The sequence below is a fragment of the Acinonyx jubatus genome, chromosome E1 (genome assembly GCF_027475565.1).
Source record: "Acinonyx jubatus isolate Ajub_Pintada_27869175 chromosome E1, VMU_Ajub_asm_v1.0, whole genome shotgun sequence".
Taxonomy (NCBI): domain Eukaryota; kingdom Metazoa; phylum Chordata; class Mammalia; order Carnivora; family Felidae; genus Acinonyx; species Acinonyx jubatus.
The window spans coordinates 37,815,063-37,839,233 of NC_069397.1; the positions used below are offsets into that span (position 1 = coordinate 37,815,063).

A 24,171-nucleotide genomic window follows, 5' to 3' on the forward strand; every position below is an offset into this window, starting at 1 on the left:
GTCAGAGAAAAGGGTCCATGATAGTTGGTGCTCCATAAGGGGGTTACAGAGAAGCCATAAGCAAAACAAGGTCAGGATTGTTTCTGGGTTGCTATGGAAACCAGGTTCCCTCCTCCTGGCAGGAAGGGAGGAGCGCCTGAGGCCTTCCTCCTTCCACCAATCCGAAAAACTGTAAAGGCGGAGTTGACTAAGGCCTGGGGAATAGGGCTGTTCTTGGAGGACAAACCAATCATTCCCTAGCCCGAGACCTGCCAGTCCATAGCCCTTTGACCCCACCTTCCCTACCCTCTCACCTCAATATTCAAAAGAGGCTTTTTCCTCTCATGCCTTGTCCTCTATGGAGACCTGTTGCTTAGCAACCACTAGTGCCTTCTTCCCAATAACTTGCAGGGACTGGGAGATAAAATATCTGACTATATTCAGTTCCCCTCCCCTGTCTATTTATATTTAATAACCCAAGCCCTGTCTTGGGTTCCCTTGGCACCTGTTTTAAAGGGCTTTTAAAGGGATTAAGCTGTAGCCTGAAGAAATAAAGTTATACCTGAGGAAGAACTTCCAAAGGGAAGAGTGGGAAAAAAGACTGGAGTAGGTAGGAAAGCTGTGGAATCATATTCTCTTAAATATAGGTGGTGGGGGGGAGTATTTAGAACTTGGGATGTGGAGGGGGGGGGTGCCTGGGTGGCTAAGTCGGTTAAGCTCCTGACTTCGGCTCAGGTCCTGATCTCACAGTTTGTGGGTTCAAGCCCCGTGTCTGGCTCTGGGCTGACAGCTCAGAGCCTGGAGCCTACTTCAGGTTCTGTGTTTACCTCTCTCTCTGTCCCTCCCCTGCTCATACTCTTTCACTTTCTCTTTCTCTCTCTCAAAAAAATAAATGAATAAAATATTAAAAAAAAAAAAAAGAAAGAATTTGGATTGTGGGGAGGGGGTGTCCACAGGGATTCCCAAGGGTCTACTCAGGACCTGGAGTGGACCATAACAGGGTAACTAACTGGGCTGGCAATTTCCACTCCCCACCCCCTGCCTTGCCTTCATTTCCTGACCACTTCCAGTCTAGAGCCCTCTCATATTTCTATATGTGGGAGGCCCATCCCTCTGGGATGTCCAGTTTCCTAGTGTCAGGATGTTGGTATCCAGGAGTGGGAGCTATGTGGATGTATGTATCTCCCAAAGGCCTGGGATCTCTCAACGTTTGTCAGTCACAGGGAAGGAGTTATTCTGAGCTATCTACTAGAAGACCCCAACCTGACCTGGCAGTGGGGGCTGTACAGAATCACCAAAAATGAGGAGCAAGGAAGGCCTAAGGATAACCTAGTGGCTGCATGTCAGAACACCTAGGTTAGGGCCCCCTCTCCTTACTCTCCTGTGATCTAAGTTATTCACTTAATCTTTTTTTTTTTTTAATTTTTAAGTTTATTTACCTATTTTGAGAGAGAGAGGGAGAGAGAATCCCAAGCAGGCTCCATGCTGTCAGCACAGAGCCTGATGTGGGGCTTGAACTCACAAACCATGAGATCATGACCTGAGCTGAAACCAAGAGTTGGATGCTTAACTGACTGAGCCACCCAGCCGCCCCCACTTAATTATTTAAACTCCTTGTTGCTTCATCTATAGATCAAGAATGATAATGTTTACCTCCCTAGATTTTAGCGGGATCAATTATAGTGATATGTGAAAGGAAACACTCTGAAAACTGCCAAATTTAAATAAATATTATTTTAAGGTCTGGAAAAGGTCTGACTGCTGGAGAGAGGGAGATGCTATGAATCCAGCCCGGTCCTTGGCTTAGGAACACTACTGGTCTGTTGACTAGAAGGGTGTGATTCTTTGCCCTGTGGTCATTGGGGTAGGGAGCTATAAATCAAAATCAAACACAGGGCTCCTTACGGAGGGTAGCACAGAGTATCCCTGTCATCTTCCCCACCTCCAGTCCCAGCTTCTGACCTCTAGTTCTCCCAGCCAACACCCCACCCTGACCCTCCACCCTTCTCCCCAGTCAGCACCTTTACTGCCGTCATACTAGATCACAGACTGTACAATTTCACCCTCCATACCCCCCTTTTCGGCACCTCCTCCAACCCGAGCCTTCTGTGGGAGACAGATGGGGTGTCTGCAATGGAAAAGGCTCTGGGCTCTACGCCGCCTTGGGTGGGCAGCCCCCCTCCCATCTCCCCAACTACTCCCGCTCCTTACCTAAGACACTCAGATTCACCCTGGGCAGCTTTGGGAGCTGCTGAGGATTCCAACACTCTTCCCTTCTCAGACTCAGCCCAGAAGCAGAGCCAGAATGACATCTTTCTATGAGACCCAGCCCCCAGCCCCTCTTCATGGAATGCCAACGCAAAGGAGGAAATAGGTTAGGAAATGGTAGGGCTCCATGGGACCAATGTGAAGAGGCAGGGAGGAGCCCAGAATCCCTCACTGAGGACTGGATGGCTAGGGGTTGGGGTCTGAGTTGACAGAGGAGGCTGAGACTAAGCGGCCCCTTTGTTTCAGAAATCTAGGATCCCTGGAGGGAGGACTCAGCTTGGGGAGGGGGGAAAGGGAGCTAACATTACAGAGCACCAACTGTGAGCCAGGCACAATGCCAGAGACTTCCCATACCTGTACTCACAACTAGCAGGTGAGGTGTCAGGGTGAATAGGTGTCTCATGAGCTCTCAGCATCTCTCAACACAATTGACCAACTTCTCCTTTGATTCTATGATTTCACTGCCAATTCTTCTACACTCTGGCTGCTCTTTCTCTGTCTCCTGTGCAAGCTCATCCTCAACTCCTTGGACTCAGCCAAGTCCCCCGATTATACACTTTCACGGTACTGTATATTCTTCTTTCAGAGCACTTAGAACAGTGATTTCACACTTATTTGTGCAGTCATTTGAATAATAATAATCCTATTTCCCCCACCAGATGGAAAGTTCCACGAGGACAGTGACCACGTCTATCTGTATTCACCAAAGTGCTCCCAGTGCCCAGCACAGTGCCTAGCATAAAGCAACTATTTGGTAAATATTTGTTGGATGAATGAATAAATGACAAAAGACATCCCTCTGGCCTAAACTCAGTTTTTTATCCACTTCCACACCCCAGAGTTGAGTCATCCCCAATGTATGGACCAGAGAACAGGGTGCCTGGGAGGTCAGGCCACCTCATTCTCCCTGGGAGGGGAGAAATCCATCAGGACAGGACTAAACCAAGTTTCAGGATATGAGGCCCCTACCTTACCAGTGCCTGGACCTGCCTGTATGCTCTCCAGCTTTTCCAGGGATGGAGAGAATTCAAAGTCCCAACAACTCTCCATGTGGGTCCTGAAATCACTCATGAGGTGGAAGAGAGGAGTTCCATCAGAAAAGCGTGCTCTGAAGAAAACCCCTCTTTTCTGCCTTAGCTGAGACTACAGAGACCATCTGTTGCCACTCCTCTGTTTGCTCCTGTCCCGTTCCCCTGGACTTCAGAGAAGGAGATGGTTTGACCAAGTAGGAGGGATAGATGGTGAGAACAAGACAATCTGCTTGTTCTTTGAAATGTCTGGGGCGATAGTGATGATCCTCAGCTAGGTGATTGGAGCAGAGGAACACAGGAGCCAGCAGCCAGTCCTTTGGGGCTGTAGTCTCTAGACCCTGGGAAGCAGGGAATGGACAAAATGACCTCTAGGAGGTGCCCAGCCTTCAGCCCAGGGGCTTTATCTGACATCTTTGCTGCCCTTGCCATCTGACCTCAAACAAAATACCTGAATCTGCAGGAAGTTAATGTTACATCAGGCTTGGCAGCCCCTTCCTCTCCCAGACCACTCCCAATTCTAGCCAACTGCCCATCCCAGAGCATCTCTCCCACCCAGCTTGGCATCAATACTCAGTCCTCATGGTGTCTTTGACCCAGTAGCCTTGTCCTGACAGTGCCCCCCAGCACCCCAGTACCTGGGGTCATGGACCTGGAAGCCACTCTAGGCATTGTTGCTCTCTCTGACCCCACCTGTTCTCTGGGTCCCTAATGAAGTAGGACAACTCAGGCTCTGGGCCAAGTCCCTATGTCCTCATCAAAGGCAACATCTGTCTCCTCAAAGAAGATAAGCCTGTGGGGAAGGAGGTGGGACAGGCACAGGGGAGAAACCCCAATCCTGCCTGGGCCCTCACCCCAAATTCCACCGCAGGCACAGATTGAGGGTGAGGGGGGAAGGCAAGACCGCCACAGAGGCCTATACTCACACATGCCCCTGTACAAGCCTTCATGCCTCTGAGCCCCAAATATGAGGGCCCCTCCTGGGCTCACCCAGCTACCTGGGCTGCTGCTGCTGCCAAGCCGGCTTTCTTTTATTCATGCGTTGTTTTATTGCTGGCAAATGCTGCTGCTTGCTGCTGTTAGAGGCGTTCCTGCCAAATCCATCCCAACATCTTGGCCTGGCATCAGGGCGGCATGCTAATGTGGAAATTTAAAGAGCCGCTCGGCTTTAAATCGGAATTTTAAATGAGCAGCAGTGCTCCAGAGGGACCCAGGCAAAATCGAACAGTATCTGATCCACCCTTCCTATTCCCACTCCTGTAGCATCACCCTAGTTCCTCTCACCTCTCCCCTCGACTTGGACACTAGATGAGGAAGTGGCATGGTACACACCAGGTCAGATGCAAGATGGTCATCCCAGGAGCTGGGATCCCTCAACTCAAGACCAAGAGGGAATCCACCAGTTGCTGTCATGGGCAAATGGAGGCAGGGAACTTCAACACAAGGGATCAAGGCTGGGGATAGTGAAACTAATATTCCTACGCCACTTCCCATTTTACCAGGAAACAAGAAGAGAAGACCCAGAGGAGGAAAGAAGGAAGATGGAATTCCATGAAGACACTCCTGTGCAGTATACACTTGTGCGCGCTGGGATATGTGCATGCAGGTCAGGATGCTTGCTGAAGCCCCGTGGAGCATGTGTACACGCAGCTCACTTATTACCCATGCACGGAGAAGAATTATTCACATATGCAGAGCAGTCTTCCCACATCCAGACCACTGTCCTAACCAGGTTGGTTTCTGCAAGTTGTTAGCCTGAGCCATGTTTTTCCATGAATCCTAATGCACCAATGTTCCCCAGCTCCTGGCAGCTACCTTGAGTCAGCCATGATGGTGATGAAGCGCCACAGCAACTCTGCCAGCATAGGGGTTAGGGATACCTGTGCTCATCCTGTGCACCTGTCTTGATTACAGTGTGGTGCCTTCTCTGGTGGTCATCATATGACAAGCCTATACATCTCACTTGGGAGAGGCGCTGGGCATAGCTTTGATTTCAGAGGAAAGAGGAGGCTAATGAGAGGTGAGAGAGGCAGAATCTATGCCTCTCTGTGGCCCCCTTTCCTCCTTACCTGTTCTCATGAGACAGGTGGCCCCTCATTATCAGAAAACATTTACTGAGTGCCTACCCTCAAGGAGACACTGCTCAGTTGAGCACAGCGCCTCACATTTTTTGTGAGCTAGGTTGATGACAGCCATTAAGAATCTGGATGTGCTGTCCCCATTGGAGGATCCACAGGAACTCTCATGGTAACCTCAGCCTTTTCCATGTTAGACTGCCAGGCCAAGGGATGCTTCCTGACCTTCCCCAGGAATCCTCCTTCCTCAAAGAAGCCAGCTTCTTCACGGACTGGTGTGGCTGCCAGCCAAGAGGCTTGGGGCAGGCCTGGGGCATGCAGCTGGCACCTGCCCACCAGATCCCCAAGGAGCACTCTCCCCCCCTCCAACTCCATAGCCCCATTCAGATAGCCCCTGGACTATAAGGAGACAGAGCTCACTGTTTCCCATTCCCAGAGAAAACTTCAAGCTGGAACACCCCTCACCTCCCTTTCTACCATAACCTGCTCCAAGATCCTCCACTCAGACTAAAGACCCACCAGGTACTTTTTCCAGACAGGACCAAATACTTAATACAGAAGGGGTTGTGCAGGAGCTGAGTAAGGGGCCTTTGGGGGAGAGGCTTGGGCTGGAATTATGGGAGAAGTTGCTGAGGTCAACAGATGGATGAGGAAGAAGAACTCCATGAGAAGGACATAGGACAGGGGGACACAAAGGGAGAAGGCTAAGTGAATCTGCTTCTCTCATCTAATTAGCAACATGCAAATAATATGCAAATCACTCCCTTTGTTTAGAGACCACAGGGCTTGTGTTTTTTGGATGTGTTCTACAGAGGGACCATCAGGCAGCATCTCTGAGACCCTCAGACATGGAACACTCAAGAGGGAGGCTCAAGAGAGAGGCCAGAGTGTAGCCATCTTATTGTAGCTTATTCCCTCGATGAACTCACTCTCTATGGGCCTCAATTTCCCTATGTGTGAAATGGGAGGACTGCACTGGATGGTCTCTAAGGCCTAGGGTCAGTCTAGCATTCTCTGATTTGAAGCCCAGTGCAGCACAAAGTGGAGGGGTTGATTCCATTCTGGGTTGGAAACTACTTGGCCCTCTTGCCCCTGCCAACTACCTCAGCAGTTCTGTCATACCACCCCCTACATCCCCATGCACCTGTCCTCCCAAACATGGACAGTCTTCTAAAGTCAGTGTTCTTCCCTACCCCTTTACTGACACTGTTTCCTCTGCTTGGAATGCCCTTCCTGCTTTAGCCCCTCACCTGGCTAATTTCTTCCCTAACTCCAACAGCCTTACCTACCTTCCTCTTCTACCTTCTGGGCATCCCTATGCACTGTTTAGTTCTCTCATTTCCCATTGGACTTTGAACTCCTAGAGGGAAGGTACTGGGTTTTGTTCAAGATGGAATCTCCACTGGGGCTCCTGGGTGGCTCTGTTGGTTAAGCTTAAGCATCTGACTCTTGATTTTGACTCAGGTCGTGATCTTGTGGTTTGAGAGATTGAACCCAAGTCAGGCTCTAAGCCGACAGTGCAGAGCCTGCTTGAGATTCTCTCTTTCTCCCCCTCTCTGCCCCTTCCCTGCTTGTGCCTTCTCTCTCTCTCTTAAAATAAATAAATAAACTTAAAAAAAAAAAGCTGGAAACTCCATTGTAAATGTATTCATTTTCCATAGCTTCTGTAACAAATTACCACAACTTTGGTTGCTTAAAAACAAAACAAAACAAAGCAAAAACAAAAACAAAAACCAACAAATTTATTCACTCACAATTTCTGGAGGCCAGTAGTTCAACATCAGTTTCACTGGGCCAAAATCAAGGTGTTGGCAGGACTGTGCTCTCTCTCTGGAAGCCCTAAGGGAGAATCTATTCTTTCAGCTTCTAGTGGTCTTTGGCATTTATTTGCTTGTGACTGCATCACTCCCAATTTCTTCCTCTGTCTTCACATCACCTTTTATTCTTCTCTGTGTGTATAATCTTCCTCTGCCTCTCTCTTATAAGGACACTTGTGGTGGCATTTAGAGCCCACCCAGATGATCCAGAATAATCTCTGCATCTCAAGATTCTTTTTTTTTTTTTTTAATGTTTATTTATTTGAGAAAGAGAGAGCGCAGGCGAGAGAAAACATGAGCAGAGGAGGGGCAGAGAGAGAGACAGAATCTAAAGCAGGTACCACACTGTCAGCACAGAGCCTGACTCAGGGCTCAAACTCACGAACCATGAGATCATGACCTGAGCCAGTCAGACGCTTAACCAACAGAGCAACCCAGGCCCCCCCTCTGCATCTCAAGATTCTTAACTTAATCTCATCTACAAAGATCTTCTTTTCCAGAATGGTAACATTCACAGATTCCAGGGATTAAGAGGTAGATATATCTTTGGGAGCCATTATCAGACTATCAAAATAAAGAGATCTTTAAAGTTATCATTTGTTAAGCATCTACCATGTGCTCGACACCATACATACATTTTTCTCAATGCATTTAAGTCTCACAATAGCCCTGAAAGGTAGATACTAATGTCTGTACTCTATAGAGGAGGAAACTGAGTGAGGTTCAGGGAGACTGAATCACCTGCCCAAGCTCACATAGCTGATAAGTGGCAGAGCCAGGATTTGAAACCAGATGAGTCTGGCTATAAAGTCAGCGTGATTTTTTGCCTTCCCAAAGGTCTCTGAGCCTACCCCAGGCCCTGGCACAAATTTCTTACCTGAATGGATGTGCAGAAAGAGAAAGATAGGTGGACAAGAGAAGGGAAGATGAAGCCCAGTCTTCCTATTGATACTGACTCTGGCTTTCTTTTGCCAAAGCCCCTTCCCACCCCTTTAATCCTCCCCCATCATCCCTGACCCCTTGTTTCAGAAGGCTGGAATCTCCCCTAGTTTGCAGCCCCCTGCCAAATACTGCTGCCCAGAAGGGTGGCACAGTGCCTAGACTTCAGGCAGGAGACATCAAATTGCAGAACCAGGGGGACCTCTGGAGGTCACCCCTTCTAGTTGTCTCTGCTTACATATAGGCCTGCCATGCAGACAAGGTTGGTCTAGTGGGCAGCAGAAGAGAGAAGTAGCCATCTCTACCTTCAGCTACTCTTTCTCATTTCCTACATGATTTGTATTGGGAAGTCCTCACTCAGGTCTAACCTTCCAGACATCATGCTGCAATGAAAGCTGGCCAGAGTCAAAAGTCCTAAATTGTCCAAAACATGATATCGGATTTTGGAAAAGTCCCTTTGCCACTCTGGACCTCTGATTGTTCATCTTGTTTTTTTTTTTTTTTTAATGTTTACTTATTTATTTTGAGAGAGAGTGCGTGTGAGTAGGGGAGGAGCAGAGCGCGGGGGAATCCCAAGCAGGCTCTGTACTGCCAGTGCAAAGACCAATGAGGGGCTCGATCTCACTAATCATGAGATCATGACCTGAGCGGAAATCAAGAGTCTGAGGCTTAACTGACTGAGCCACCCAGGTGCCCCTGATTATTCTTCTTTAAAATAGGATCGAAAATGATGGTAATGAAAATAGTACCCATCTCACAGGACTTTTGGAGGGATAATAGCACAGTCCAGGAACAAACTAACCCACGGCCTAGAACAAAGCAGGTGCTGCAGGATTATTTTGTAATAGCCCCTCAGCCCTCCAGCCTAAGCCCCTTCATCCTGGGTAGTACGGGGTTTTGCTCACCTCAGCCAGTCTGGTCTGCCTTACGCGCTAGACTGTGAACTCCTCTTGGCAGGACTTTGTTCATGTTTTTAATCACAGCCCGTTCCCCTCCCCAGTGTCTAGCCCGTGCTTGGGCACGTAGGTTCAATCTACATTTGATGAATGAAGGAGTAAGGGTATGAGTTGGACCCCCAAGTCCCGAGCGGCACAGGGCCTGACTCCCACCACTAACTCTGGGCACGACCCTTTTCCCTGAGGTCCAGGAGGAGGCAGCGGTGAGGAAAGGAGGCTCTGCAGCTTTAAGATTCCTCTCAGGCGTCCCGGTTGCCAAGGCGCTGTTGCCAAGGACCTGCGCGGTGCTTCGTCCGGCCTCCGCGCCGGCTCCGGGTTTCCGCCGCCGCCGCCGCCGCCGCCGCCGCCGCCGCCGGGCCGTGCCGGGCTCGGCTCCTCCGAACCGTCTGGCGGACTTGGCACTGGCCCCGGCTCCTCAGTGCCCCCGCGGTGCGTGGCAGGCTGCGGCTTCATTATCCTGATTGATTCCTCCTGCTCCCCGACACCGTGGGGGCCCCGGTCAGGGAAGGGGGGCCGAGGCGGCATCTGCGGACCCCTTCCCCGGCCCTCGCCCCCAGCCGCTCTTCGGGCTGCCGGCCCCTCGGTGCCCCGCTGCGGCCCGCTGGACAGGTCAAGGAGGAAGGGCAGGGGCAGCCTTTGCCCCCCTTCGTGGGCGGGGAGGGCCCAAAGGAGGAGCGGAGCTGTGGCGGGCCCGGTTCAGTGCTACCGCCCAAGGCGCCTGCCCTGGGCCATGAACGCCGCGGGTCTTGGGACCTGCCCTTGGCAAAAATTTTGCACCCTAACCCGAAAGTCTGGAGGGTTTGGGGTGGGGAGGGAGCACAGTGATGGACTGAGAACTTCAGAAGAAGCCTTGGCAAAATGGGAAAGGTGACATCTTCCAGGAGCACTGATCACGTGGGCCAAGCCCGGGTGACTGCAGGCCTCTCTAGGCGCCTTAAATCCAGTTCTCAGGGGGAAGCAGGGACAGGGTCTGCCCAAACAACACTGGACACGGCAAGGATCTGAGCTCAAACGAAGCCCACGGGCCTCTGTGAATTAGAGAACCTGTGCCCAAATCTAGCAGAGGGTGGTCTGGCCACAAAATGGTGGCTCCCTACTCCAGGTGTTGCGGTGAGGCCTCAGTGGAAAGAGCATCCGGGAGCCAGGCCGGAGGGCCTTTCTAGTCCTGCCACTTGGTTTGTTACCTGGGCAAGTAACTTTACCTTTTTTAGCCTTGGTTTATTAATCTGTAAAATGGGGTTAAGACCTCCTTGACAGTTATCAATGGTTAATGGGACTCTCTAGCAAGGAAGAGAAAGGGAGATGAGGGGCTGGCTTCCATCCCTGCTGCTGTGTTGGATGAATCCGTCCCTTCTCCTTGAAGGAGGTAAGTTTCCTCCATATACTTAAATCCCTTCTTAACTGGAAGGTGACGTGGAAACTTCCAATCAGATCTGCTTCCTTGTCAGGGTAGAAGGGCAAAACTGCTCTCCACCTCACTGGCCTGGCATAGATTTAATTTCTAAATTCACATCAGACTCTCCACCACTCCCATCCCTCTTTGGGTGGGGCCTCTCTTCCTACAAGACCTGACAGTCTCCCTCTAGTGCCTCAGAGCTGTCCTGTCCAAGGGCCAGACCTGGGAAATTTCTTCTGTAGCCCTGCCCTCTTTGGCTAACTCCAATCTTTAGCTCTCCACAGCCCTGGGGAAGAGGGAGCTGGTGGAGAATTTGAAGCCAGTTTTTTCCAGAGCTGTGGCAATCATTGTATTTGTGAACATGATCTGGGCCACTCTGGCAATTCAGTGTCTATCTCTGGGTCTGTTTCCTTATCTGTAAGTTCATGAATTTATTCTTCCAACCCACATTTCCTGGGTGACCACACTGGGGCAGCATGGTGCACCCAGAAGGTGGAAGTGTGGGAATAACACAGAGTGACTGGGAAGAACTCCACTCTGAAGCGGCTGATCTTCTGAGGGGAAAACAGACAGATACACATAGCAGTCTCTCCAGTATAAGGGTGTTTGCTTCAGGAGGACCTCCAAAATTCTAGAACTTTCCACAGTGTCATGATACTTTCCCACTTCTTCCTGAACAAAGCAGACTTTTGCCTTGGACTCTTTGCTAGAGGCTGATTGCTTTCCTATGGGAAAAGACAGATCCTAAAATTTGAGTCTGGAGCTTTTGTTCATTCTGTTTTGTTGGAATTATCTATTTTTGTAACAGTCATGCATTACTTTTATATTTAAGATAAAAACACAAAAACATTTCCAGTTTGGGGAAGAAGATGTCAGGGAGGATTGTTTTCTTTTTTCTCTGGTGACCAGAAGCAGGTCAGCACATGTATCTAGACATGCCAGGCTGCCTGGGGCCCTTGATCAATGTGGCCCTGGGAGAGGCTGCCTCAGTCTACTGGCCTGGCTGCCCACCCACCCCTGGCTGGACTGTTCCATCCTCTGTGTCTGTAGTCCTGGGCTCCACTTCCTATTAATACAAACCACGTGGGACCCTTGCTGTGGCGTCTCTAGGCAGAAAAGGGAGCCACAGCCGCCTAGTGGCTGCCAGGGAGGCTGGCAGGAAGGGGCATCTCCACCAGGCGTCTCCTGGGAAACAGCAAGCTCCCCAGAGAAGGGACATTTGGAAATAAAATTCCTGCCGCTGTGTGTTTGTATGTGTGTTGGGGCGGGAGAGGGAGTTAAGAAACCTCACCACCCCCCTCTGCTTTTCTCTCTTCAGGGAAAGCCTCTTTCAGCAGCTCTCCGGACTCCCTCCCAAAACTCCAGCCCATTCCCCAGAAACCACGTAGGCTCTGCTGGGAATGGACAAGAGGCCTAGAAAATGTCCCTTCAGATTCATGATGTGGGTACAGAAGAGCACTGGACTGAGAGCCAGGGCCTCACATCCTCAGCTGCCCTGCCTCACCCTGTGGCCCTGGTCAATCGGACCCCCTTTCTTAGTCTTGCATTCCTCTGTAAAATGAGGGTACTGGGTGATGTTTCACCATTATTCATAGTCTTCACACGGGGCTCCTCCACAAGGCTCAAGAATACAGTCGGAGCATTCTAGGCAGTTCTTTCTGGCACTTGGAGCAGATACCTGATAGGAGTTAATGATTCCTTATGTGACCTTGACTGGTCACTTAAACCAGCCAGGTCCCTTCACCTGTACATTCACTCATTCAGGTATTTATGGGTGCTTACTGAGAATGAAGTCTATGCTGAGAAGATGAGACTACCCTGATATACAATGAAAGAGGCCCTCAGCCCCCATGCGTCCTCTGTGCCAGAGGTGCATGCCACATTCCTTCCATGATGACTCCCTTCACATGGAGCTGGAGGGCTGTGGAAGCTTCTTTTCGCATAGTGCCTAAAGCCAACCTGAGGGAGAATCCATGGTACCTCCCAGGGAATAGAGATGGGGGTGATGTCCCTGCCCCCCTCCCCACTCTCACACCTACCTGGTTCCCTTTGTCCTCCCTTGCTCTTGAGTGACAAGCCCCCACTCCCCGCCCAATCCACCCCTTCCTGATAAAATATGGGATAATCAAACTGGGGACACACCCTTTGGAAACCACAGGAGAAGTCAGGGATGTTGAGTAAAAGCAAGTGGCTCTCTCCCAGCTGGGGTGCCCCTCCTCCTGGCCTCACTTCCCAGAGCTCCTTTTCCTCCAGAGACCCAGGCAGGGTGGAAGGTGCTAAGAGAGCTCTCCATGCAGGAGACAACCCCTACAACTTTAGGAGGAGACAGAGGAGCTCCAGGAAAGAAGAGGGCTAGGGGCCCTGCAGAGACCCAGGGGGCCTAGGCCTCCTTTGGTGTCCTCTTAGGAGAAGACATTGGCTCTTACAGACCTGACCTCGTGGCTTCTCAGCCCAGGTCTGCCTGGGAACCAGGCACTGGAGGTAGGAGAGAAAAGGGAAGAAGGGGGGTGGGAAGGGAAGTGGGGAAGTAGAAGTATCAGGGAAGGGGAGTGTTGATCCGGATTCTGTCACCTTTATTGGGTACCTACTGTGTGCCTGGCAATGGGCTCTGTTCCCCCTTTACCTGGATTATTTCATCTAGTCCTCACCTGAGCCCTATGCCTGTGTTATTATCCTGCTCTGACAGAGAAGGAAACTGAGACTCAGAGGCATTATGTAACTTGCCCAAGGTCACACAGCTTGTCAGGAATGAAGCCAGGATCCCAGCCCAGGTCTGTTGGCCTCCAGTGGGTTGTCTCTGCTGCCAGAAAGTCCTCCTCCTGGAAAGCCGGTCTGGAGTTGGGGTTTTCAGTCAGAGCTCATCAGGATCCCCAGAGGTAAATCTATTGTCATCTGCCCTCCTCCTCCTCACCCATCTGCCAAGCAAGTCGCAGGTGAACCCCCTGCCACGGCCCCTGCCCTAGCCCCAGGTGCTAGCTCAGCTTTGCCTGGCTCCAGGCCTCTCTCTGGTGCCCCCAAGGTGGTTCTGAGGTCGCCCCACACCCCAACGCCTTTCTTTCTTTCTGCTTTTCTAGATCTCGGAATACATAGGAAAATGCAGGAAGAGAGAGGTCACTTGAAGGTTGGAAGCAGGGGCCCTGGTCTTGGGCAAAAGATTGGGGGGCCTAGTTATCTCTTTTGATTCAAATGAACACTTTCCCTAACTCCCACCCCTCACCCCCAGAGACAGCCAAAGCTTTGCTTAGTTAATGAAATACAAAAGAAGGAATCGGGGTGGGGGTGGCTCGAGAGCGCTGGAAAGCAGGGGAGAGAGGAAAAGTTGGGTCTCTTCCAAAGAGTTAATGTTCCACAGTATGATCGATTAGGTGTCAGATGTAATTTCAAACCAATACAAGATGAATGGCATAATTTTCCCTCTCTCATTTTAGACAGAATTAAGAATCCATTAGCTAACACAAATTTTTGGCAAGTTTAATAGGAGCTCAAATCTACATTCGGAGGAAACGCTCCCCAAAGCCTGTTTGAAGCATTTACTCCTCAGGCCCCTGGCCTCTAGTGTCTCTCCACCCCCCCCCCCCCAAGACCCTCACAAGCCCTCTGTTGTCTGTCCCCACATGCAGCCCCCTCTCCCTTCCCCTAGTCCTCCTACATGCCCCTCCCCAGCCCAGTCTGAGATTAACTGGCCTGACCCCTCTCACAAAGGCCGGGCCTGCCCACCATTGTCTTCCAGTGGCAATGGGTAGGGGGAAGGGGTGGAGGGGCTGGCAGTGGGCCCAGGAAAGGAGGAAGGTTGCTGAATTGGCCCCAGGCTGCAGACAAGCCCTAGGGAGAGGGGTGAATTGGGGCTTCAGGACCATTTGAGTCTCAGCTACTCCTCAGTTTCACCCCCAGAAAAGTTCTTATTTTTATCTTAGACAAAGCATTACCCAATTTATAAGGGGAGACTCAAACCCCATTCTTCTTTTATATTTATATATATTAGTCCATACAGTAAACCTGAGAGATTAGAAAAACAGCTACCATCCCATTCCATAGATGAGAAAACTGAGGCTGGGGAGGGGGAGGTGATTGGAGTCATCTGAGTCCAAGGGTAAAACTTGGCCCTGCTACTTGCTTGCTTACTAGGACCTGTAGGCTTTTCCTCTGGGCCTCAATTTCCTCATCTGTAAAGTGGGAAGAACCTTGGACCCAGTTTCATAGTATTATCCTGAAGGACAGATGAGAACGCTCTTGATAAAGGAGAGATTTTGTGACTGTCCACCCTGGCAGAGGTGCCAAGTATCCACTCTGCATGAGCTTCATGGATCAGCTCCAGCCCCTACCCTCAAATCTCATAGCCTGGTCTGGAAGACCAACATGTAGACTGAGTTCTGTCCTGGAAAGCAAAAGAGGCTGGAATAATAATTATGACAGCTTCACCTTACTGGACATTTATTCTGTGCCAAGTGTGGGACGAAATTATTTTTACATAGTAACTCATTTACTCCTCAGACCCTTATGAGATATTATTATCATGATCTCACTTTCCAGATCAGGAAACTGAGGCACAACCGAGTGAAGTAACAAATAAGGTGGTAGGAAGTGGCAGAGCTAGAATTCCAACCCAGGCAGCCTGCTCCTAAGGCCTGTGGCTCTCTACCTGATGTTAAACAGAGGTAAAGGGCTGGAGTGGTGGAGCACCAGGATGTGATCCCAGACCCTAGGTCTGGAAAGGCTTCACAGAGGGCAGTAGGCTTGACTTAGGTCTTAACTGATGAGTAGGAGTTTACCAGTTGGGCAAGGAGAGACAGAATTTTTGAGGTAGTAAGAACAGCATGTGCAAAGGCACTGAGAGAGGTCTCAGCATGGGGATGGTGAGTAACGCACTGTGCCAACCAAAACATAGGGTTCGTGTGGAGGATGGCAGGAAACAGGTTGGATGCGCAGGCCAGGTGCTTCATTCTGACAATCCTGCTCTAAAAATTGGGAAGTCTAACTTCTATAGATAACCTTGCATGTCATGCTCAGGATTTATGATTTTTTCATGTCATTATGATAATAGGGCTAGCATCTTCCATGTGCCAAATGCTTTGTACCAATTGCCTTTATTGCAACAACCACACAAAGCAAGTACTGTTGTCCTGTTTTTCAGATAAGTAAACTGAGGCTTAGGGATACCAAATAACTTGCCTAACAGATACAGCTAGGAAGTGATAGAATTGAGTATCAAACCCAGGTTTGACCCCAGAACCCAAACTCTTAATCACTGTGCTTGCTGTGTCCTGGTAGGTGGTGGGGAACTTCCAGGAAGTTAGTTTTAGGAAAAGAATTCTAGCAGAGTGTAGAGGTTCAATTAGAGCAGAGTGTGATTGGAGGCTCCATCTGGAACTTTCATCTGAACTGGAGGAATAGAGAATGATGGAGGAAAAGGCCCTCCCTCATCCATGGGGATGGAAGAGAGGGCATCCTGGAGCCTAAGTAATATTAGTCATAACAGTACCAACTATTAAGTGCCTATCCTGTGCCAGGAACTTCCCATGAGCCATCTCCTAATCACACAATGCTGTAGAGCAGATCTTGTTAGTCCTATTTTACAGATGAGAAAGCTAAGGCTCAGAGAGGTTGACTGATTTTTCTGGACCACACAGTGGTGATCCAGCAGAACTGGTACTGGACTCTGGTATCCCCTCAAACCTCACTGCCAGAAGGTGGTTGGGCTGCACATCAGACACCAGCTCTTCCCTCTGGACATGGCTTAATATTCCCTGGGGCACATTTGGAGCTGTCTCTCCATTTGGGCCCCAGCAAGTGGCTTTGAGCTAAGGGAGGTGGAAAGGGGACAAGGGAGAATGAAGGAGAAGAGACATTGGGGAGGAATGAGCTCTGAGGGGACAGTCTGCAGTCATTTTTACCTGTTACTGAAGAGGTACAGGACAGGGTTAGAGAAAGATGAATGCACTTCATTATCTTAGCCCATAAGTAGAGACCTTTGTTTCATTTCCAAACTTTAGGAAGGCCTTCCTGTTATCTAACTCCCATTCTCCTAATGGACTCACAAACAATCCCAGTTGCCTGTTCCAAGGAAGAGGTCCTGCCCATGCACCATGCCTTGAGGAAATATCTTGTCACTTTCCTCATGGGGTAAGAAGTCAGCGGATGGGGGGAAATGATGCCTACTTGCCTTTGTGTTACTGCATATCCAGAGGTGTGGTGGGAGTGGCTACATTCCCAAGTTACCCCACTGAAAGAAGGAAAAGTCTAGGCTCCTCAGCAGAGAGGGGAAGGAATAGCAGAGTCTGGGGTTGGGGTGAGGGGGATACCTGCTGGGGCCACAGCCAGAAAAACAGACCCAGGCTTCCTGCCTTGAAGAAAGATCTCTGAGTTTTGATAAAATTAGTTCAATTCCTGGGCATTGTAGCCAAGAGTATATAAAGGAATTCATATCCCTACCTAGGCTAGAAATTGTGTGAGCCCAGGGCCACCCTTAAGGGAGAGAACCTGGGGAGGGGACTGGAGAGAATTCTTAGTTAAAAAATGACTTTGAGGGAAAGAATTCTGGCTTTAGAAGCAAAGGAGCTCAAGTTAAAATCTGAGCCTTCCTGCTGCAAAAGCAGGAATACCTAGAGTAGGCTTGTTCATTTATTTGACACATTTTCACTGATAACCTACCATGTGCCAGGCACTATTTGAGGCCCTAGAATATTTCAATTTTTTTTTCAACGTTTATTTTTTTGGGACAGAGAGAGACAGAGCATGAACGGGGGAGGGGCAGAGAGAGAGGGAGACACAGAATCGGAAACAGGCTCCAGGCCCCGAGCCATCAGCCCAGAGCCTGACGCAGGGCTCGAACTCACGGACCGCGAGATCGTGACCTGGCTGAAGTCGGACGCTCAACCGACTGTGCCACCCAGGCACCCCTAGAATATTTCAAACAAAAATCTTTGCCTTCAAGAAATGTATGTTCTAGCTGGGAGATAGGCATCGTTTACATCAGTAAATTATGTTAGTAGGTGGTAAGTGTTAGGGGGAAAAGTTCATGACAAATCTAGGTTGCGGGGGGGGGGTGGAGGTTGCCATTTTAGGCTGAAGGTTAGGGTAGACCTCATTTGGAAGAGCAGCATTTGAACTAAGACCTTCAGGGGATGAAGAAATTGGCAGTGTGGATATCAGGGAGCAGCCAGCAAACAGGCAAGCCAGGGCCTGAAGGGCCCAAGGGGGCCAGTGGACTGGAGGGATCCGGGGAAAGGAGAAGCAGGTAGGTTCTGAGTGGGAATGGGAGAGGCACAGAATGCATGGGGTCCCATAGGCCTTTGGTTTTCTCTGGGAATAAAATGGGGAACCTGACCAAATCTCCAGTGAGGGAAAACATGATCAGGCAAATGTTTCAAAGGATCACAGTTGCTCCAATAGGGAGAATAGACTGGGGCTGGGGGAAGGGAGTAGGGGTGAGAGAGTAAAGGTGAGGGAAGAAGAAGGGAGCAGGGAAATCTGGTAGTTGCTGAATCTGGCTGAGTCACAATTTTCTCATCTGTCAAATGGGAATAAAAATGTGTCCCAGAAGATTATGCGGTAAGAGATTTGTGGATATATCCCCAGTCTTTAGCAGATGAGGTTCAATGAAGTCTCACTGAGTGAAAAAAAAATGAATGACTGTCTTTCCATGCCTTTCTCATACATATAACTCCTACGCCAAGCCCTGAAACAGCTCCTTAGAAGGGTCTAGAAACCAAGAAATGTGGGTTCTCATCATGATTAGCCACTCCTCTTCATCTGTAAAATGGGGATAATAATATCTACTCTCCAAGATAATCATAAAGATTATATAATGTGTGTAAATCTGCATTGCCCAATTGGAAGCCACTAGCCACATATAGCTATTTAAATTTAAATTCATTAAAATTTAATAAAATTTAAAATTTATTTCCTCAGTCACATTTCAAATGCCTAATAACTTTATATTGGCTAGTGACTACCATATTGAACAGAACAGAAACAGGATATTTCTATCATTGTGGAAAGTTCTATCTTACAGTGCTAGTCAAAAGCACTCAACTCAAGGCTTGGCCCAAGTCATGGGCACAGTAAATGAATGCCACCATTCTTGGGGGACTCAGACAGTGAGACTGATTATTCTTCCAATAGCTTTCCAGAGACCATTCATTTAATGTTCTCCAGGATTGAATCTGAAAATGAAGAATGGGGAAGAGTCAGGGGGTGGTAAGGGCAAAAGGAGAGAAGGAGGAGGACCAAGTCCCCTGGACAACACCAAGAGAGTTGGTGTTAGGGATTGCCCAGGGGGTGGAGGTTAATGGAACATTGTGTCTAGGGCAGGAAAGAAAAGAGAAAAAAGAAGAGAGAAATAAATTCATGCACCCAAGAGCTGGACCCCAGGATAAGTCTTCATTGCCTGCCCCTAGAGCATGAATGCAACTTTTGAGATCTTTGATCTCAATACCTATATTATTGAGTTCATTCATACCACATTTGTTTCTTGAGCACCTGTTATGTACCTGGTCCTGTCCTAGGTGCTGGGAGTCTACTATTAAAAAAAAAAAAAAAGCTTCTACCTACAGCGGGATTGTGTGTGAATACACACAAATAGAAGGGGAAAATACAAGGGAACATAATAAATGTGTGACATACATAGCATGTTAGATGGTGATATGTATTAAAGAGAAAAATAAAGCAAGGAAGGAGAGGGAAAGGAGGTGCAGTTTTTGATGGGGTAGTCAGGAAAAGCTTCTTAGAGAAGGTAATGTTTTATTTTTGGTTGCCGAGGGCTGTGGGGGTTGAGAGGAATGGGGAGTGACTGTTAAATGGGGTGATGAAATGTTCAAAATTGATTGTGGTGATGGTCACAACCCCATGAATATACTAAGAAACCACTGAATTGTACACTTTATTTATTTTTACAGTTTATTTACTTATTTGAGAGAGAGCACGTGAGTGTGAGTAAGGGAGGGGCAGAGAGGGAAGGAGAGAGAGAATCCTAAGCAGGCTCCCGCACTATCAGTACAGAGCCTGATGTGAGGCTCGAACTCACAAAACATGGGATCATGACCTGAGCTGAAATCAAGAGTTGGATACCCAACTGACTGAGCCACCCAGGCGCCCTGAATTGTACACTTTAAATGAGTGAATTATAGCTTAGCAAAGCTGTTATTTAAAAAAAAAAATTGGGCTGCCTGGCTGCCTCAGTTGGTAGAGCATGTGGCTCTTGATCTCAGAGTCGTGAGTTTGAGCCCCACATTAGGCATGGAGTCTACTAAACTTAACTAACTAACTAACTAACTAACTAACTAACTAACTAACTAAGATCACTCTGCCTGCTTCACCAAAAATAGACTGAAGGTACCAAAGGCAGAAACTGTGGTCATCCAAGAGAGAGGGGGCTGCCGCTTGGACCAGGGTGGTAGCAGTGGGATGATGAGAAGTGGTCAGATTCTGGATTTATTTTGAAGGCAGAGCAGACAGATTTGCTTCTGAATCAGATATGAGGTGTAAAAGAGCATTGTCAAAGATGAATCCAGAATTCATCCTTAAACTCTGGCCTGGAGTTTAAGGAACCAGAGGCCTGGAAAGGGAGAGGGGCTGGCCTGAGGACACCAGTCACCAATGGCCACACTGGGACTCTGAAAGGAGGCAATGTTATTAGTTAGATTCGCAGATCCTGGCTTTGACTTTGAATTCTAACCCTACCACATTGCAGAACCTCTCCCAGCATCAATGCCACAGCCTGCCTTCTGGGAGCTACAAAGACTTATTGGGACAGATCCAACTCATTTAGGTGCTGGGAGAGCATTTGTTCCTTCTTTTTCCCCTTCCTTCCTGACCTTCCACCTGGGACAGCTCTGAGCCTGGAGCTGAGGAGAGAATGAGGACGGGGAGGATAGCAGACCTGAGGCCCCAGAGGAATGCTGGTCAGGAGTCTGGGCATTGCTCCCAGCTGTCTGAATCCTGCAATCCAATCGAGAGAGAAGAGGGGGAACATACTCACCGCCCCCCAAGCCTGAAATTAGGGCCTCTATCTTCTCTAGGGACAGGGAGGCTAGTGCATACACATTTGGGGTTGACAGAGGATGATCTCTAAGTCAGTTCTCCGCAAGCTGGTGAGACATTCTAGGAAGCTTTTAATTACCGTCTCAGAGTGGATGCCAGGTTAATGCGATGATTCAAAAGGTGTATTTTTCAATTATATTTAACGAAAAGATTTATAGTGAAGTAAAATATAATTAGGAGTCTGCCAGCAGACCGGTTCCTGAGAGGAAGAGAGATGAGACAGACCCCTAATGGGGCAGGTTGGAGCCCAGGCTACAGGACCTGCTCAACCCACCCCCACCCCTCAAGATATCAAAGCATTCATCAATTCTGCCATTCAAACACACTAAGTACCTATTTCATGCTGGGCTCAGAGTTTACCATGGGGACAGAACAAATGCTATGGTCCCTGCCCTCAGAGAACTTACAGACCAACAGGACAGGCAGACAAAAAAAAAAGTAAGGCAACAGTTAAAATGCTGCAAAGGAAATAATAGAATGTTGTACTAGAGAATAACCAAGGACCTGCTTTGGATAAAAGCATCCGAAAGGTTTCTCAGGGTGGGGGTGGACAAACAGACTTGAAGCATGAAAAGGAGCCAGCCAAGAAGAGTGGGAGAAAGGTAAGATGATTGGTTGGGCCAAGAAAGCCATCCAGTTCCTAGGGTGGGGAGGTTATCTTAGTGTGTGCAGAGTGGAAAGAAAGGCCAGTGAGGATGAGGCATGGAGAGGGAGAGGCAGAGGCAGATGACTCTGGGGAGGGAGGGAGGGACCCAATCCAGCTGATAGAGTTTGGGTTTTATTCTATGTGCTGAGGAAGCTGCTGGAAAATTTTAAGCCAGAGAGTGAAAGGCCCTGCTTACAATTTAAAAAGATTACCCTAGTTGCTGCGAGAGAATGGAACAGAGTAGGGCAAGGTGGGAGGTCAGAGCAGAGACCCAGATGAGAGGTGATGTGATCTGGCTTAAAGGAAAGCACTAAGGAAGGAGAGAAGAGCCTGGACTTGGGTACATATTGGAGCAAGGATCAGTGGTGTGGTTCTTGGTGAGAGTCTATATGGAGAATGAGAGGTAGGAAGAATTCAACGATGACTCTAGGTTTTTGGCTTGAGCAACTAATTGGATGCTGCTGTTTACAGAAATGAAGCCCAGAGAAGAAATAAGTGGGAAGACATGTGGATAAAGACTTCAGATTTGGAATAGAGACACTCTAAGGACTTCCATGGCCCTGAAGGATGGAGGTCTGGATGCTTCACCCCAAGGGGGTCCCCTCTCCCCACCTGATTCTATTGCTTCCCACCTCATCCTTCAGCTTTTTTGTGTGTCTGTGTCTAACTTCCATTCTTCCTGTTGCACTTGGGAGTGCATGCTTCTTTCATTTGGAGGGAGAATTCTGTCTCAGCTCCCTTTAACTGCCTAAGTTCCTGAAATTCTACCACTAAATTCATACTGTACTTGTGCTCATTGAGAATCCACTATGGTTAGACACTGTGCTGTAAGCTTCAGCTACATTATTTCATCCAAACCTGCTAACCACTCTTTCCATACTGTTAATATAATGGTAATAATAGTGACCAGTTAATGAGCTAAACTCTTACATGAATTATATTTAAATCTCACTGAGAGAGGTGCCTAGGTGGCTCAGTCAAGTGAGCATCCAATTCTTGATTTTGGCTCAGGTCATGAGCCCAGGGTTGTGGGACTGAGTCCCACACTGGGCACTGCACTGAATGCAAAGCCTGCTTAAGATTCTCTCTCTCTCCCTCTACCCCCCTCCCCTGCTCTCTCTCTCTCAAATAAAAAAAAAATCTCACTGAGAAATAACCTGCCCAGTTAGTATTGAGAATGGGATGAGAAATCTAGGATTGTCTCCAGTACACCAGACTCTCTGGGGGCATGAGAACTGCCTGGCTGATGAAAGGCAGGAGATATTTGGATGCCTTTTCCCCCTCACTCATTCTTTCCTAGATGAAGCACAGAGATGTCCTTCCCTGAGTGCAGAGAGCAGGCACCTCTGATGACACCCTCAGGTCTGGGCAAGTCTGCCCATTTGTTGGGGAGGGCAGAGTTGTCATAGGAGCTACAAGATCCTTAGAGGGGTTGCCTGGTATCATAGGAGGGGGGTGCCCACCCACATAATGAGAGATCCTGCTCTGTGACACAGAGAGATGCTTCTTATATGCCCCATCCTCTGAGAATGGCTTAGTTGTTTGTATGTGTGTGTGTGTGCATTTGTACAGGAACTTGTGTGCAAAGAACCTGGTGATTTGCACACATGTGTGCAAGCCAGAACACGCCTGCCTTCTGTGCATTTTCCTCAGGAAATGTGTGTGTGTGATGTGAGTTATCTGTTTGTCTAGACCCTCACAATGGCAAGTAACTTGTACATTTTTTCATGTGTGTACCTGTGGGTGGAGTTCACACAGGATAGAAAGGGTCTGGCCCCAGAGTTGAGTTCTGAGCTCAGCTCCCCACTCTTCTTGTCTGTCCCTAGCTCCCTGCATCTTCCCCACCTCCCCTCATGCTGGGCAGAATGCCCTCAGCCTGTGCCGGCTGGCACACATGCCACATGGTGCCTGGCGCGCGTCTGGGCAAGGATGACGCCCCCAGGCCCGGCTGGGATACTAAGCCACCCGCTGCCTCCCCCACTTCCAGAACGGAGCGTCCCCATCCCGTCCCCTTTCTCAGCCAGGGACGCGGGGAGCAGGCGGGGACACGGCACAGACAGATACAAACACACAGATGCACCCAGAGACGCCCACAGGCGTGTGCCCCATAGAGGCACAGGCGTTCACACAGACTCAAGCACATTCGCATACACACTCACACACGCACATTCACACACACCCAAAGAAACTCGTGGGCACTCACCACTTGCACAGATCTCGGCCTGAGTAAACTCTAGGTACGGGCCTAGCCAGTTAGGCAACGCACCCGCTGTCTCTGTCCGTGGTGCTGAAACCAGATCTTTCTCCTTACCGAAGGACAAGACAGGGAAGAAGAGATCAGAGGAGCCCCAAGATGGGCGATAGAAGACAGAAGGAATGGAGGAGAGAGAGGAGATGAGAGTGAGAAACTCACAGATAAAGGAGAGAGAGAATCTAAAGGATGCCGTGGGAGCCAAGGCTTGGGGGGGGGGGTGCCCAAACACCGGGACTAGGAGAAGCAGGTGAGGATGAAAGGTGACCTCAGACCCTATCCCTGCCGAAGTGCAGACTTAAGGTCTAAGGACTAAGCCTTCGATGCCATTCAGGGCCAATTATGGAAGATTTTGGTAAGAATACCACGGCAGGTGGGGGACCCTGGATGTGTGGTTTCTGTGGCCTCCAAGTGTCCCTTTCCAGGTGCCTTCTTGCTCTGGAAGACCTTAAAATTGTAGGGGAAGGAGACAGACACTAAAAAAGTTCTATCATAACCCTGAAAAAAGCTCTCTACCCGATCTCTATTTGTTCATTTGTTTGTTTTCTTTCTTTCTCTCTTTCTTTTTTCTTTTCTTTTCTTTTCTTTTCTTTTCTTTTCTTTTCTTTTCTTTTCTTTCTCTCTCCCTCCCTCCCTTCCTTCCTCCCTCCCTCCCTCCCTCCCTCCCTCCCTCCCTCCCTCCCTTCCTTCCTTCCTTCCTTCCTTCCTTCCTTCCTTCCTTCCTTCTTTTTTTTGAGAGAGAGAGCAAGAGCGAGCAGGGAAGGGGTAGAGGGAGAGG

General features: G+C 49.1%; 1 long non-coding RNA gene across 1 annotated transcript; it reads left to right on the forward strand.

Annotated features, from left to right (window-relative positions):
• Positions 1–12,993: 12,993 nt before the first annotated feature.
• Positions 12,994–23,933, forward strand: LOC128313473 (uncharacterized). The gene is made up of 3 exons (XR_008294239.1): positions 12,994–13,334; positions 16,449–16,578; positions 21,614–23,933. It is a non-coding gene; the product is annotated as an uncharacterized LOC128313473 (long non-coding RNA).
• The last annotated feature ends 238 nt before the right edge of the window (positions 23,934–24,171 follow it).